The sequence below is a fragment of the Pantherophis guttatus genome, chromosome 2 (assembly GCF_059756535.1).
Source record: "Pantherophis guttatus breed Tessera chromosome 2, ASM5975653v1, whole genome shotgun sequence".
NCBI classification, from domain to species: domain Eukaryota; kingdom Metazoa; phylum Chordata; class Lepidosauria; order Squamata; family Colubridae; genus Pantherophis; species Pantherophis guttatus.
The window spans coordinates 163,460,894-163,466,893 of NC_142064.1; positions in this window are offsets into that span (position 1 = coordinate 163,460,894).

The window sequence follows — 6,000 nt, forward strand, 5'->3', positions numbered from 1 at the left end:
AATGCCCTTTCCAATCAGCTTTCTAGCTGAAAGAGCAGTAACCTCCCTGAGGAATGGCTGACCTTCGAAAATAGGCAAAGGAAATTTTGTTTGACCATTTTGGTTTTTCTGATGGTCTGAGGGGCTCTTGATACCGTTAATCAAGTCATTCCAAGTTCCATATCATTTTGCCAAAAGGTGGATTGCCAGCTTGCTGCTGGTGTTGGTATTTTCAATGTATGTTCATTTGATGGTGCTGAAGATGGACTGTCTCATGGGATTTGGTTGATGACAGATGGATACAACAAAGGCCTTGCATGTGGCTCCGAAGCCTTGAGTAGCACTCTGAGTATAATCCTCTATATTGTAAACCACTTAGAGTCACTTGAGTTGGTGCTAATGGAGAATTTCATAAGTAAATAATTGGTTGAGCAGAAGTCACCTTCATCTATCAAAAATCACATCCTCCTGAGGAAGAATGCTTACATTTGCCTATAGTAATAGGAGACGCCCCCTCACTCTCTCTTCTGTAAAAGGAAAGCTTCTCCTTCTTCAACATTCTATATTTTTATTTCTTTGCACTCTTATTTTTACATAAATAAAAGGCAACAGATTTTTAACATGCTCTTTTTTCCTTTCTGAAATAAAGTAATTTTATTTATCGCCTACAAACGTGATCTATCTGGGGATGGGAGTTGATGTCTGATTCTCCTAATTTAGTTCTTCACACTACAGGCCTAGAAGATATTACTATCGAGTAACATTTTTATCACATTTGTCTTAAAACTTGCAAATAAGGGCATGGATTATTTATTTTAGGAAATTTATATTGCCGCCTAGTCGCACATGGTGACTCAAGGCGGCTTACAGGAATATAAAAAAGTCACATACAAAACAATAAAATTAATAAAAGAGAATAATTATATAATAAATTAATAATATAATGAAATAAAATAATTCCCCACCCTCTGTCCCAGCGACAACACAACACACAAACCATTTAATGATCCCCATCCCGCTGGCAGAACCAGCTTTTCAGCACCTTCCGGAAAAGTATTAGAGTGGGGGCCATTCTAGTCTCTGGGAGAATGATGTTCCAGAGAGAGGGAGCCACTACGGAGACGGCCCTTCTATGTCCTACCAGGTGTATCTCCCTAGGGGATGGGAGGGATCTGCAACATTCCTTGCCTCTCCGCTCTGGATTTATAAGTGTTGTATTTCTCACACATATTGGGGTCAAAGGAGAGGATGCCATCTCTCTGGATTATAAGATTGTAAGGGACAAGGTATGTAAATTCCACAGAAATCAACATACAACAATCTAGGAACTCGCCCCCACACACACACTTCTCACTCTTTGAGTTCATCCCTAAAGCTGTAGGTTTTTTTAAAAAAAGTAAAGTGGCAAAGAGATGCAATAGCAATGGCACTTAGACTTACATACCACTTCATAGTGCTTTTACAGCCATCTCTAAGCAGTTTACAAATTCATCATATTGCCCCCAACAATCTGGGTCCTCATATTACCAACTTCGGAAGGATGGAAGGTTGAGTCAACCTTGAACAGGTGAGATTTGAACTGCCGAACTTCAGCTAGCAGTCAGCTGAAGTAGCCTGCAGTGCTACACACTAACCACTGCGCCACCTTGGCTCTTTTCACATGCAAATGTGTTTCTGATAATTTTTCTACTTTTCAGACTGTATACAGGTCAGACATTTCTAACTTTGGTGTTCTCCAAATAAAATTTCTCTAATTAGAACTTCTGGGATTTAAGAGTACTCTGGAGTTGCACTTCTGAAATATAGAAACTTTAGCTTTGTTTTGAATTTTCTATCTTGGATATTATTTAGTCAGGAAGGAGGCTGGAACAATACTGTAATATCAACATATTAAAAAGGCAAGTTTAGCACCCATAATCCAAGCATAAAAAAATAGTGGACAATTGATTAACCCAAAGATGTTTTAAGATTATCCCTTGCAATAGTACAGCTGTAGAACTAAATATTTCTATAACACAGCAGAAGACCATCACCAGTGGAACACAAGTTCTGTGGATTCCCAGAACTTACAGACAGCTATAGAGAAATCACCCAATTTTTCTATAATTGTAGTATGAATGATAGACAAGCTTCTGTTTACAACAGGGGATCTTTAGGTATCCTAAACTCAAATAAGAATTTAAAAACTGTAGCCAGTTCCTTGAGCTGGATCTAACTGAAAGTTAGGGAACGCAATACCACTTGTTCTCAGTAGCACTCCTTGAAGAGATCAGAGACAGAGAGCCTTTCCACAAAGCTACCTGAACAGCTTTTCTCCCAAGTTGTTTCATAAACCAGTCTCAAAAATTTCAGTCCAGATTGCAGCAAATTGGCAATGAGACCAGGCTGCTCACTCTGGACCATGAATCCCCACAAGACCTGACTCGGTTTTCCTTCTTCCTGCCCTTCCCATCCAAGCAGGGAAGGGCCAGTATGGATGAGTCTCCCAGTGCCTAAGGTAAAGGTAAAAGTTTCCCTCGCACATATGTGCTAGTTGTTCCTGACTCTAGGGGGCGGTGCTCATCTCCGTTTCAAAGCCGAAGAGCCAGCACTGTCCGAAGACATTTCCTTGGTTATGTGGCCAGCATGACTAAACACCAAAGGCTCATGGAACGCTGTTACCTTCCCACCAAAGGTGGTCCCTATTTTTCTACTTGCATTTTTTACATGCTTTTGAACTGTTAGGATGGCAGAAGCTGGGACAAGAAACGGAAGCTCACCCTGTTACGCGGCACTAGGGATTCAAACTGCTGAACTGCCGACCTTTTGATCGACAAGCTCAGCATCTTAGCCACTGAGCCACCGCTTTTCTTTTACTTTTTTCTTTTAGGAATTGTTCCATCCTTCCTAGTCCTTCTGTGTTTCCTTTGCTTTTCCCATGTTTGCACACATGGCTGCCCTCACATACCCTTCTCACGTTCTCTCCTTTGATGCTAACATCCACCTTCCTTTCTTCTTCCTCCCCCCCCACCCCCATTATGTTTCCTTGTATTTGCCAGCTAACAGAGAACACAGCAATCTGGTAGCCCAGAATTTAGTGGCTCCCCAGATAGTGACCAGCTGCTGTAGGTGAGGGGCGAGCCATTCACTGCAGCCAATCAGAGCTGGGGCTGCTCCTAGAATGGAACAAAGCCTTGGAGTCCATCTGCTCTGAAGGGCGTAGGAGGCCTCAAGTCAAAAAAAACAACAGCCAAAACAGTAGTTTTGAATTGAAAGTAGAAAACACAGGTGCAGGATGTATTTGCATTGGACTGAAAGATGATGCACTTAGGAAGCATTGGATGGCTCAGACTGGTGACGGGCCCAACAAATAGTGCAGATCTCCTTGGATTGTAAGTGGCAGTAGGATTAACCACCAAATAGGCATTGCAAGGTGAGATAGCAGGTGCAAGTTATGTAAATTCCACAGAAATCAGTATAGGAAGATCCCCATCTCCATTTTTCACTCTTTGGGTTCATCCTTGCAGCTGTAGGGAATTCTTTTTAAGTAAAACGGTAAAGAGATACAAATGTGTTTCTGATCATTTGGATGGCTCACACTGACGATGGGTCCAGCAAACAGTGCAGATCTTGTCATCTATCAAGGTGAAAGTGGTCTCATCTAGCCTGCTCCTCTTCCCCCCTCACTCCATGTGAATCAGAGATCGAGAATAGATTGACCCATAAAGCATGCCAGAAAGAAGGAAATTGGGGGCTAGTTGTGACTTCACAGAACATGCACCAATTTACAGTCAATATCCTGATGTCAAGAAAGCATGCTCAACAGGATCCAAAGCCCAAGTTGTATTAAACGGATGTATCACAGAAGCCACGACTGTTGATTAAAGTCCCTTAAGGTCTAAATAAAAAGGAATCAGCAGCCAATAGAAAAGACTGAGGTAAATTGGTGGCAAGTGGGTCCTGTATTGATTCTTAGTATCCAGGGAAACAACTACCTTAAGGAGAGTGCTAGTTTCAGAGCTGTGTCTATAAAGGTATTTTAAAATAGATTTCTCCTTTTTTTTTGCTTTGGTGTTGCCACCTGTTTTCCTGCTGTCTCTTTCTTGCCATCGTCACCCTTGAACTGAACAGTCTTCTCTTACTGTTAACTTGTTTTTTTCCTCTCATTTCTCCCTCACAAATGGTCCTTCCCAGTATGTATAGCAAAGGGACATAATCCAATTTTTTTGCAAGAACTGCCCATCTTTGCATAAAATCTGCATATTCATATAAAAGAATTAGGATAGAACATCACATATCCTAAATACTGAGCACGTGTGCAATTGTACTAATTTTTCTAACTGAACATAATTCACCAGAACTATGATTCAAGACAAGGCAGTACAACTACACTTCATAATCACATCCTCCTCATCTGCATATGTTAACCACACAGTACATTCATAGACATTTACTGTGAAACCATTTAGTCAATTTTTCATGCAAGAAACAATCAAATTTTATTTTATTAATCAAATTTATATAGCCGCCCAATCTCTTCAGAGGAAACTCTGGATGGCAAACAACAGTGTTGTCAATTAGCATTGCACAAGATGATTTCGAATGATCTTTTGAAATTGTTGAAACATTTTTCTTCTCTAGGGTAAAGATGGAAATGCCACATGTTATGGGCAAGTTCCTGTAGAATTTGTGGTATCGTGTATTCTTGTTGTTATATTGTTCATTGCAAGGCAGACAGTCAATTGCAAAATGCAGCTTTACTTGGAACAAAGCTGCATTTTGCAATTGACTGATGTGAAGTTGTCAATGCTGATAATGTTCAAGAGATGCTACAGTTGTTTTGTTTATTATTATTATTATTTAAATTTTTCATAGCCATCCCATTCCACAAGACTCTGAGAGGCTTACAACTTTCAACATACAATAAAAAATATAACAACAGAGCATAACAAAGGATAGAAGTTTGAAGAGAAACAACACCATAGTGATAAAACCATGCCAGGGGCTCCACTAACACACTGAACCCAGACCTGGGAGTGGACCCAGGTCTTAAACCTTCTGGAATTCCATAGATTAGGTGCCAGTCATATTTTGTGGTGAAGGGGAGATGCGGTAGGAGCTGCCACAGAGGAGCCAAGACTCCTTGTGTCAACCGTCTGATTAGTGAACCCAAGAACCGAAGTAGGCACTCTCAGGCATTTTAAAATCCCAAAAGTAAAACTTTATTGGATACACCATTTTGATACTGAAGAATTAAAACCAGCTCTGAGGTTTTCCCATGCAATGCTACAGAGTTAAACATTAGTTCCCCCTTCTTCTCACCCATAGAGATCACACTGTCCAATTAAGAATCAATCTTTTGTTTTGAGAACAGTTCATTTCTTTGTTGGACACCTGCAGTTGTGACCTTGGTGGGTTCTTGGCTCACATGGTCTATTCTAGAATTGTCTGCATTCTTTCTCACCTTCCCCTCCCCTCAGTTCTTTGGCAAGTTGAATAGAAATAAATGTTCAAATGGCTCAGAAGTGTTTCACACTTGACACCTTGCTTCTGTAAGATGGTAATATTTAATTGCGAAAACCTCTAATGCAGTGTTCCCCAACTTTTCCAGATTGGCCCAGCATAGGGAGGTGGGGCAGGCAGGGAAAAGGGGATGTTTTTGTGCAAGGGGTATGAACGTGTGGCAAAAGAAAGCAAAGATAGTACCAATAGTAATAGGTGTCTTGGGTGCAATTCCAAAACATCTGGTGCATCACTTAAATACCACTGGCATTAACAAAATCACCATTCGTCAATTGCAAAAGGCAGCTTTACAAGTCAAAGAATAACTTAAATCCTCCAATAATACTTTTAACACCATCAAACAACTGTCTATCTTAGGTTCTTGGGAAGGACTTAATAAATGGTTAAAAGTGCCAAGTCTGAACATCTGCCTGAATGTGTGACCAGCCATTATATGAGAAGAAACTAAATTGTGACAAATACAATGTCAAATCATTTTTAAAAGCAAGAATAAGAGAATGTACTATTAGTTCACTAGTA